We start from the raw sequence: 12,572 nt of genomic DNA on the forward strand, positions 1-12,572 counted from the left end.
TGCTGTGCTTTGGTGGCGATAGGGGATGAACACAGCTTTGTTCACGGCAGGTAAGTCCTTTACCTGGCATCTTCAGCCTAGAGATGAACATCCTCTTATGCAGAACACCCGTGTTAAGAATGATTCTCTCTGGCAGCCGCTGAGTGACTCAGGAGGACATTTATATACACTGCATATAGCAGATGTTGAAAAGACTTATTTTTTTTCCAAGCCTATGTAGGGATTATCTCCTAAAATCACATCCTTGACTTACTAAACAAGCACAACTTTATGATTGTCTCGGTACCTTTGAGCCTCCGGTGCTGACCGTAGCCAGAAAACCTTCAAGCATGCAGCGTATCCAAGAAGTTTTTAAGTTTCAGCTAAATCTCTTGGCTGAGGAGCAGAGTAGCTGTCACCATGAAAGATAAAAAGAACATACGCAATTGAATTTCATAGCACTAAACAATAAAAGACCCGAGTTACTGCTATAACCCAGCCATGAGACATTAAACTCTATCAGGAGAGTGCTTCGAGAAGTTACAGGTGTCACGCCACTGGAGGAATCATGTGTGTATCTGTGTGTCTTTTCTTGCCTTATTACAGTGGGTGATGTGACTCCCGTTTATGTATTTATAGAATAGGGATGGGAAGAGGGAAAGGTCATATTGAACTCTTTAATAATTTTATCATCCACTGATTATAGTTTTTTGGTTTCCAGCATTTCCCCTCCTAAAACATTACTATTTCTCATTATGATTGCTATTTCTCAGTGAAAAATATAGAGGTATATTTGCTAAATGCTGGCTTCTTATATAATAGAATGCTTTCAATGCAGAATCCTTACTTGGCTATCTGTTTATACACAGGTCGACAATCTACTTCTGCAGAGTGCCAGATACTAAATATTTTAGGGTTGGCAGCCAAGAGACAGTGTCCTCGGCAGTTCAAGCAACCCCTCTCACGGACATATTAATAGTCATTTTTATGTCTGTATTTGAATATGTAAAACCGTCCTTGGCAAACAAACCTTATGCAAACAGGTGGTGGATCAGATTTGGCTGCTCTTTGGTGACCCCTGCTCTAGAGTATTGACCATTAAAAAAGATAAGATCATAGAATTCTGGATGTCCATCAAAATGCGAATTCTAGCAGTTTACATCATAATGAAGTGATCTGTGTGTGACAAGGGAAAGGACACATTTGTAAAGTCACCTATTCCTCAACCACCACCCAGCTTTATGTGTCACATTTAGGTTCCTTCAATGTATATCAACCCTCCAAATTGCATTCTTTGTTTTTCAATCAGAAAATACTCATTTCAAAAGAGTATTTGGATGAACTCTAGGTCTCTATGCCTTCTATTGATACTAACTCCATATATCAACACATGATATCTTCATGCTTTGTAAAATATATAGGTTCCATAAAACAGAAAATATTTAATAGCACTCCATTAAATTGGTGTATTTCACGGAATAACATAGGTGTATTTTTTTTTAAGTCAGAAGTTTCATCACCTACCAAACAAATTCAACTCACAATGAAACATGCAAAGACAATTATATACACTCTCCCGCATTCTGATTTGTCACGGAGCCCAAGTGCAGTGGTGGTTTGTCATGTCTTCTGGCTTGGCTGCCTGACTGATGGATCCTGCGTTTGAAGAATTTCTCAACTTCAGACACCTGCGTCCTCTGTGGTAGAAGTAGACAAGCTTGCTTTGAACTTGCCAGCTCTATGTTGGCTCTCATATAATTTCACTTGAAATAGGCCACATGAAGAAAGAGGCCACACATCCAGAGTTCTCTTTCTCATGGAGGTGAGAACAGAGAGGAAGGATTTAAGGGGTAGGGGACAGTAGTGGTTCTTTCTGACATTCTGCCCAAAACACTAATGTCAGAGGCAATAAGGGATTTGGTCCAGGGGTGGAGAGATAATTCAGTAAAGCACTAGCTGACCATTATGGGCAACTGAGTTCAACCCATAGAACTACTTGCATATTTATAATTCTAGAGTTAGGGAGACAGAGACAACAGAATTCTTGGGTCCTCTTGGTCAGCCAGCCAAGCAAAATCATTAAATTCCACATAAAAATGAGAGATACTGCCTTAAAAAATAATGTAGAGCAACTGAGAAAGCCACCCAAAATTGAGTGGTAGTCTTCACACACACACACACACACACACACACACACACACACACACACACACACACTAAAGAAAAAGAGGGGTGTTAGTGATCTTAGTGAGTGTCTCTTCTATAACTAATCATCTAGTGGCTAGGTGATGCTGTTGTCTTTGTAGGCTCCACAGCTAATACTGTATCCTTGCCCTGACGTGTCTTGGCTTACTATTTTGAGAACTGCATCTCCAAAAATGGATTATATAATTCAAAGTCAAATTACCTGTGAATGACCTTGCTGAAAATTTAGGTTTTTTTTTTTTTTTTGGTTTTGTTGTTGCTGTTGCTGTTGCTTAAGGCAAGGATTCAGGATAAGTGATTATGTTCCCAGGGGAAACAAGAGTATAAAGAGGAAGATAGACAGCTGTAGATTTAGAAGCCATGAAGGATTTGACCTGAGACAAAGTCCTAGCCTTAGCCTAGTAATGGAGTGGGTGCTGGCATTTCAGGTCCACCTCATTTGTATCCCCTGGAGAAGAGGAAGCTGGGCATTCACACTCCTACTCAAAGGATCTGGTTGGTGAGTGCCACTCTACCAAACTGTCCCTACAGCATCTTGTGCACACTGTGCATGTTGGTATAGTAGTAAGAACAGTCTTTGAGCAGGCATTTGAAGACATTGTCAGGTCAGAAACTCTAGACTTTGAAAAATTGGGATGAAGAATAGAAGGTGGCTATCACACCTGTGCGTAAATATCTCTTCCACCAAAACCTGCTATTGGGAGCAATAACTGACACACCTCTGAGAAGAAAATTGTCTGATTTCTTTAAGCTTATATTAATAGTTCAAAGTTACTCAACTTTGACAACATATATGCATTCTTAAAATATTTCTGGAAAACCTAATTTTTATAAAGCATGTTGTGTTTTAAATGTATTAAGAGGAACTCAATATTGAATGAAAAACTTGTGAAATACTTAGTAAAGTGAAGATGCTATAAATATTTAAACATATCAGTTTTGTCAATACATATCTCTATAGCTCTGCTATTATCATCAACAAATCTGTTTCAAGTGCCTCTCAGTTAATGAAGAACTGTTGTTGGGACTGTAAAAATAAAATCTTAGATACATTTTCTGATTTGAAGGGTTCATAGGCTGCAGTCTACAGGATCTTTGGTTAAGTCATTTAATACGGCTGAGCCTTTGTTATTCTTTCTCTGACATATACCAAGTTCTACTTTTAAATACTTTTTTTTTGGTGGTAATCCCTTGCTGACTGATATTTTCAATACGCTTATGGAAATTTGATTCCTAGCCTTTAGTCTGTTCTATTGATAAGAATGGAGTGAGCAGCTGTAGAGGTCAAGATAGAACTTTGTTAGTGCTTTTGTGAATGAAATTGGCCATGTAACTATAACAATGTTAAGAGACACCAAGGACATGATATAAATAAGAAATCAAACAGGAGTAATACTAGCAAAGTCACATCCATGGAACTTGTAAAGAGATGGTGGAAGATATCAGCCTTTCAAAGACCCAGTGGGCTGACTGGAGCCCATATGCACAAGTCAAGTCCTAACTACAAGTTACCATCCCCAAGAGCTTGTCTGCAAGAAGATATAAGGATAGGTGGAATATCTGACTTGGCTGACAAATTTCACAGTTGAATATAAAAAGTTCTCATTCTGGGAGTAGGTCTGTGGGTAGTGAACATGGAGAGTAGGAGCTTTGTTTTCTAAGGGGCTCTCGATCTCAAGGCATAATGTCAAGTTTGCAATCTATCGGGGGAAGTGGCCTGAGCCTTGTTCAACTCACCAGGAGAATCCAGACTGTGGCTTAGCAAGTAGTCAGCATCATTTTCTTTCAAACACCTATTATATTTCAAATGTATTAAGTTCTGCAATATTTTTAAGATTGTTGGGAGTACCTTTAGCTACAGCCACATATGAGGTTCACAGTGTGAACTGCCAATCGGATTAAGAAAGTGATGACCCATTCTGACGACGAGTTTGAATTCAGACAGTTGTTTGAGGAGCTGCTGATCTCCAAAGCAGAACCATAGGAATGCTCCCATCTGCCCTTAGCCCTGAAATCTTTTGTTCACTGCTGTCTGGTAATTTGATTCTTGGCTTTGTATTTCTTCTTAATGGAGGCATGGAAATAGTCCTCTGCTCACAAGTTCAGCCAAACATCACTGAAACAACTTCAGTTTAAGATAACTGAGCATATGATTCTGATACTCAAATATCTCCTCTTTCTTCATTACATCTAGAATCGGTTTCCTTTTGGCTTTTTGGTCACCATGACATCCCTCCAGGCTAGTGTACAGGCATACTTGCACAGTGTGCAATTCCACTATCTATGGATTTTAATTTTTATCAACTCACCAAGACTCACTCTGCCTAAGACCTAATCAAGACCTAGATCTATACTTTTGTAACCCAAGAGCTGCAGAATCACCTTGGAAAACCTTTAAATAATTATTTTTGTATAATCCAAGCCTGCCATTAAGTGAGGCTCACACCTGAAAATACTTTAAGAAGAGACTCATAATCCATTCCAATTTCATTAATATGAAAGCCCCATTGCACTCAGGTGTTGAATGAGGGCACAGTAGAGGATTTATACTATGTACCATGCCATAGTCTACTTTCTTCATCTACATATTTTCTCATTGCCTGCTGCGTGTTCCTTTCTATAGAGACAAGAAATGATGCACTAAATTGTCCTTGTAGGAAAGGATAGGAAAGTATAAAAGACTCACATTGTAATAGAGTGTCAGTGAGGGGAATAAATAGGTAAGCAAACAGAGAGAGGGTAGAGGAAAGACACTGTTACTAACATATTGATCCTACAGACTGGGTATCAAGAATCACAGATAAACATGAAAGGACAGATCCAATATATTGTTTGGAGCTAGGAAGTCCTTCAGAACGCCAAAACAAAAACAAAAACAAATAAACAAACTAGTTAAAGCAAGAAATAAGTTAAAGCATATAGATGGACAAGTTGGAAATTTTCCATCTTGTATATTGAGTATCATATATTCATACTTGGAAATTCAGATACAGTAATAAGTTATATAGTTTATTCTTCAGAGACAATTCATCTAGAACTATGCAGGAACTCATTTTAAGAGTGATTTCTTCTTCTGGTGATACTAAAGGCGCTGAGGAATAAAATAGCCATCTGTGTTTTCATTATAAGCCCTATGATATTTATTTATTTATTTATTTACTTACTTACTTACTTATTTATTTATTTCCCTGAGAGCATTTGTGAAATTTTCAAAATGGAAAAAGCATTTATACTTTTTCAAAGGCAATTATTAAATTTGGTAGAAGGTTCCTGTCCTAAAATACAGATTTTTTTCCATTTTAATGAGAATGAAATATATTTTAATGTTGTAGTTAGATATTAAGTGGCATAGGCCAATTTGGACAGAGAGGTTTAAGCAGCAAATCTTGAAGAGATAGTCTATGTAAGAACTGTTTTCAGTGTAAATTAGATCATTTGAAAATATTTAGTGTCTAAAGGCCAGTACATCATTTGAGAATCAGTGTCCTAAATAGTCCTAAATGGTCCCAGCAGGGTCCATCTCAGCCAAAAATAATCTCTATTCCACTTGCATATTCCCTGTGGGCGGTAGGCCATGCCCTCTCTCTGCACTTCTTCTTTGCTTTCCTCTTGATGGGTTCACCTTGTAGGCAGTCTTGCTCTTGTTTGTTTGTTCTCTGATTCTTTCTTCTTTTTTCTCTTTTTACAAAGTTCAAGTCATCCTTTTCTTAACACCCACATCACAGTGTCAATATATATTTTAAATTATGTGTCTGATTGAGTCAACAATTTGCAAGTCCTTGCTTTTCAGTTCCAGAAGTAGCTCAGTGCACCATTTTCATGTTTGTTGTTAAAAGAACGAGCAAAAGAAGTTAAAAATAAAAGAACAGCAAAGATGTGCGTGAAGAAAGGAAAAAAATCAGAGCCCCATCTCAGATGCTTTTTACATAAATAGATCTTGTGTCGTTTCCCCCATTGTGTCCTTGATCCTTGGTGGAACGGAGCCATCCTGAAGAACCCTGCTCAGCTAGGGCATGGTGAACTCAAACCACGCATGCACAGCTACGCTATCTCTCTGACCCGAATGCCTCTCTCTCAAAGTGGGTAGCCGTGGAAAGGCTCCAGTGTGAAGAATTCTAAAGACCATCTAAGCAAATCTTTACCAGGAGCAAGCAGGCTAAGCAGACCTTTGGTAAGCATCTAGAAATAGAGCTGGCCTTTCAAGAAGATGTACTCTAAAGCATACTGCAGAGTGCACACCACCTGAACACAGAACAGAACCGAAAAAGGGGTAGGGAGGGACTTTAGGGACAGTACAGTGCTTGCAGGTACATGAGCGTTCTGAAGCACAGAAGTTCTGGAAAGCCCTCTGTGCCTGTGTATTGGAGAGAAAACTGTGAAAAACCATTATATTCCCAACACATCTAAATGTGGGTATTAGATATGAAGAGAAACTTCAAAAACTTGACTTAGAGCCTGTTTTTTCCTTTCAGCTGTACAGTGTCTTTGGGTAGTTACAGGATATTCATTACCCTTTGAATCAACGTATGGCCGTGGATCATCTGATGTGCATTAGGGTCCATGCTAGACACTGAGGATGAACAGTAAACAAACATGTCTATGGTTCCTGCTACTGGGAAAGAAGTATGCTCAATACGCTGCCATGCTGTTAAATACAGTGGGGACGTGGTCTCAGAAAAACAAATTTTGTCATCTTGCCAACCTCCCAAAGTACATGTAGGGCCAATTCAGATGATATAGCCTCCTATACATTTAGGCTACACAGTGTCTGCATGTCATATAATCTACAGCTCCAGGATCTGCACTGAACACAACACGATGAAATCAAGCACAAGAAAAAAATGATGCAATCAAGGGGTTCAGTAAACACCAGATGTATGAGGCTGCTGCTAGCATATGGTGCACGTTTTTACAGTAAACATTTTTTATAGGTAAAAGGTATGTATTCTAAAATAATCACAGGATGCATAGTAAATACATAAGTCAATAGCATGACTGTTGATCATTATTACAAGTATTCCTTATGGTACATAAATGCATGTGCTACTTTTGTGTCTAGCTGACAGTGCAATAGGTTTCTTTGCACCAGCATTCAGGTAACTAATGTGTTGTGCCACGGTAGTTCGCTGGCTATAACATCATTAGGTGACAGGGATTCTTCAGCCTTTTAGAATGGTATGGGAGCATCACTGTACATGTGGTCACAGTCACACATGGGAATAACTTGGAACAGTCACCTTTCAAAAGAGTGTTCCCTGGCATGTACTACGGACTTCTAACCTGACTGTAGAAGTCAAGGGACTGTCCTTAGAGGAAAGGTAATTTAATAGAGTTCTGCCGAAATAGTAAAAGCTAAATGTGTCTGAAGTTAGTTTTGGAGTGGAATCATGAGGTAGAAACCATGTTTTACACAGAAAAAAAAGCGTGTTTGAGCATTTTGTGTAGGAAGAAATGGATACTTAGAAATTGTCAATGATATCTGGCAGAGATCAGAGGTAAAGTGGGATACAATGAGCACATTTTTCATTAACTCATTCATGCTAAAAACTAAGGCAGGGCTCTAAGTAAACACGCCAACGTATCATTATTTACATGTGGTATATTTACTAAAATTAATGAATCGAGTTGTTTTTCTGAATTTCTGTGTCTGTAAGCTCAAAAGAAGCAACACATTCATCTAATAAAGTGTGCTTTATATGAGTTCCTTTCTGTCAGCTCAATGCGTGTCAAGCTTGTTATCCGAGGGAGAATTCCTTGAAGCATCTCTCTGTTGTTGCTAACTACTTTTATTAAGACAACGATCCCATGACTTAAATGGTAAAGCGCGATTGCGTTTTTCAGGTAAATGAGAAACCCACATTCAATAGCTACAGTGACTATGCTTCATCACCTAACCAGACACATCAAGGAATCAGAGCCACGTGCACTAGCTCACCCATGGAATCCCTGCATGGGAAGGTTGAGACAGGAGGACCCCCAGTTGGAACACCTTGTTTCAAATTAATGATGATGATGATGATAAAACAGTCTTTTGAAAACACAATACTCATAATACTGGCTAATGGGTCCTTTTCAGACTAGAATTTTAGATTATAACTTTCACTTTCAAAGTACTAGAACTGATAGTTGCAAAGTATTTGCCACAGAAACATAAGGAACTAAGTTCAACTCCGCCCCCACCCCCAACCAGAACATAGGTCAAAAAGTCAGGTAAGGTGGTGTGATTATAATCTCAGTTCTGGCAAGGCAGAGACAGAAGGATCTTGTACTTACTATCAGCAACCCCAAGGCCAGGGTGGGAAGGTTGATAACTTGTCTTTAAACATGCACATGTACTCACATGTACACAGTTGCACACATGCACACACACATACATAAAAAGTGCACCCCTGTGCACACGAACACCTTTACACACTTAACCGTGGGGCCCAATATGACAGCCAGCTGGAGAGCGTTTATTGCTGAGACTCTGACATCCTACTTAGGGTCATTAGAAATGGGAAACATACAATCTGGAGGTCAGGTTCCCTAATATTTGGACGCGCTATTCTGGATCTTTAAAGATCCGGGGTTCTGATTATGGTACTACGTTCTATGGCTGATTTTAGAAAACATGCTTCCTCCCCTTGCTTCCGAACCAGAAATTGTCATCAGTAATGACTGATTTCAATACAAAGTGAGATTCTGTTCATAGATGTCCTGAGTCAGAGGTTGACTCTCTGGTGCCAGCTGTGAGCTCAGGGCTAGCTCTCCATAGCCAAGTACAGTAGCGTGAGGTATTCCACCCTGCCTGACCTAGCAATCTCACCATCATCTTTGTGGGTGTGATAGTTAGCCTGAAGCAGACATTTCTGTTGTTCCTAGTCAGTTCCTTGGATGGAAATTCCCACAGGCAGAAAACAATCCCTTTTCTTTTGGAGTGTGGATGCTTGCTTCTTAGACACCTTATCAGATGCCAGTGGGTTCTCAAGCCAGAGGACAGACTGTTGGTTCTAATCTGCTATGAGACTGCACAGAACTCCATGCACCTTGCAGATAACTGCCTTTATTTTTTCCATACAGAATGCCTGTAGAACAGAGTGTTTCTTTTCATGAGAATTTTCTCACTAGATATTACTAAGTAGGGGCTATAAAAAGACAATTGTTTTTCTGAAACAGGGAAACTGAGGATTCCCATTCTAGCTGCCCCTTGACATCTCTTTTTCATTGTGACCTTGGATTATTTAGCTCTTCCGCACTGGAACATCTTATGCAAAGTGAGAAATCTGCCACTTTTATGAGCAGGCTGCACATTCCTAACTAACGCTCCAGTCTGCACCTTTCCCTTTATCTGAGAATTAAAGTCAATGAAAATATTTCATTATTAATAATCTAATTCTCTTTGGATCCTTGATTAATACCATTTTGATATGAGCTTTCCAAAATTGGGTCATATTCTGTATAAATTTTTGAAGGTAGAAGCTATATACAAATAGATAAATTTGAGTTAAAACCAATTCTCTTTGAGGAAGATCTAAAATGGATGTAATGCCTTTTGTATTAAAGATGAAGTAGCTGATTGCTCTGTAGCTCATCTTCAAAACTACTCCTGAATTGTGACTTTTAGCACTTTCTTCTCATTAGTGGTGAAATGACTGTTTTCATAGTTTTAAAATTTTCAATAATGTGCAACATCGGGCAATCATTTTGAAAATTTTATTATTATTATTATTATTTTATGTTTATGTGTGTGTGTGTGTGTGTGTGTGTGTGTGTGAGCCTGAGTTTATGTCTGTGTGCCATGTGTAGGTAACAACGGAGGCCAGAAAAGAACATTGGATGCCTCAGAACTGGAGTTACAGATGCTTGTGAGCTGCCACGTGGTGTTGAGAATCGAGCCCAGGTCCTCTGTAAGAATACCTGGTGCTCGCCACTGCTGCATCATGTCTGCAGCCCTCAGAATCAGGAAATCCTTGATTCTTTTCTTCCTTCTTTGCCCACTGTAAGCAAAAGTTATGTTGAAGTGTGTCTGTACACATGGTCAAAACAGAGCACTTAAGAAAAAGAAATATTTTGGGGATGGGGTTGGGGGGACAGGTCTTGGTGAGGATTCTTTTTCCTGAAACACTGGACTGTACCAGGAAGTAGTTCTCCTCCTCCTCCTCCTTGTCCTCCTCCTCCTCCTCCTCCTCCTCCTCCTCCTCCTCCTCTTCTTCTTCTTCTTCTTCTTCTTCACAAGGCTGTGAGCAAGCTTAATGTGAACAAATCCATTCAGCAAATCTTAGATGGTCGCTTTCTTGTGGCTCCCCTATTTGTGCATTTAAACTTTGCAACCCATCTTCCTGCCAAACAGAAACATGTAAGTAACCTCTAATGCAGGCTGTTGGGGAAGGCATCGAAAGCCTCCGAAAGTGCCATAGTTTCAGCCCTGAGCTCCGAGCTACCCTTCCCCTCCTGCGTTTTCCAGTTAACATGCACACAGCTGTTCATGGCATGTAATCAACTGATTGTTACACAAGCATTTTCTGAAGCTATGACAATCTCAGATTTATGAGGTCAAGAAGTGCAGACTTAATCCATTCAATAGCTGCAATTTATCGTCTGATTATAATTGTATACACAAACAGACGAATGATTTAGATGACACAGTGTAAAGATGAAATCCGTTTATTTTAAAAGGGTTTCTAACCTTTAAAATATGTTGCCACGAACACCTTTCAATGTCCGCTTTTAACAACACAATTATTATTGTCTTATTGATCAGGGTTTTATTAGGGATTTGACACTTATATTTCATGCTAATCGAAAAAGGTGTAATTTTTCTGCACGATTTTAACAAGAATATGACTGTAATTAATTATATCACTATTATGTTTTCAGTCTCTTGAAAGAAGTGCTTAATTTATCACACATGTCTCCCATGCATATGGGAACTGCTTTTAAAAAGACAAGGTGCGTGATCCTTAGAGATGACAGGATATGACATGGGAACTGTATTTATAGATTCTGCCACCATGCTGACCTGGCTTAACAGTGACAGTTCTCCTGGAATGAGATTGTACATTAGCAACTTAGCAAGCCTGGGTGGCACCCAACACGACCATCCTCTGGTCTAATAATGGTAATTAGTGGTCATTTCCTAATGCCTCCATAGATCAAGGAAACAACCTGCAGACAGGGCCAAAGTGGTTGGATTACATAGTGATATACATTTCAGATTTTTCCCCCCAGTTGCAGGTTTAGCCAATGACTAACTGCTGTATCAGTTTGGTTGGCTATCAATGACAGTTTTATTTTTTTTAATACATCAGTAAGTGTAAACTTGGCATGTGCTATAAAACCCATGTGATCACAAACATGCATATGTCTACATTTACAATGATTTCAAGGATATTATTATTATTACTACTACTACTACTACTACTATTATTTTGAGACAGGCAGGCCTCAAAGAAAGGGATTCCCTGTGTAGCAATGGAGGATCTCAAACTTCTGCCCTACCTGCCTCTGTTTTTTGAGTGCTAGGATTGGGTCAACACACTGAGTCTTATGTGTCACTGGGGATCGACTCCCAGGCAGCACGCACACTAGGTGTTCGCTGCACTGGCAGCCCCACATCCATCTCCGTACTGTTCTAAAATACTGTGGACCTATTACTAAAGAAAATCAGAACTTTGCCGACAGTGTTGTTACTTGTTCCAATCAGAACTGTACAGCTAATTTATATGAGATCCTAATAAAGCCTAGTTTTGTCTTGTTCAATTTTTATACATTGTTCAATAGCAGACTTATTAAGTCACATAAATTTTCACCGTACTTTCCATACTACTTGCATATGTGAATTAAATTTCATTATATACTGCTATTCTATATCTATATCATTATGTAGCCTCTATTATATTAATCCATAAATTATAATTAATACATTTAATTTGACACATTGAGTATTCAGATACCTGGCCTTTATGTATTCTAAAAAATCTTACATATTATAGAGTTTGATCTACTGCTATGTCCAGGTCCTAAGTTTTCAACAGGACGCTGGTTGATAATTTCTGTAAGGAAATGTGGACCTAAGAAACTAAATGAAGGAATTAAATATTTAAAAGAACTTATAAACATAAAATTTTATACCGAACACACTGTAGGATGGCTGGAAAAGTGTATCGTATATTACAAGACGGCGAGTGAAGCAAAATCAATAGTGGAATTGGTACTGTGTTCTTCTGTAATTAAACAGTCAGGCCCACTTGCTTTGTGTGTGTGTGTGTGTGTGTGTGTGTGTGTGTGTGTGTGTTATAGTGTTTCAAATAGCACAACGCCAGCTGAAAAATACAAGCTAAGAGATTTTCTTTCTTCTCTGAAAGAATTCAATCAATATTATCATGATTAATATACCTTTATCTGCA

The sequence above is a fragment of the Acomys minous genome (assembly GCF_964271855.1).
Source record: "Acomys minous genome assembly, chromosome: 17".
NCBI classification, from domain to species: domain Eukaryota; kingdom Metazoa; phylum Chordata; class Mammalia; order Rodentia; family Muridae; genus Acomys; species Acomys minous.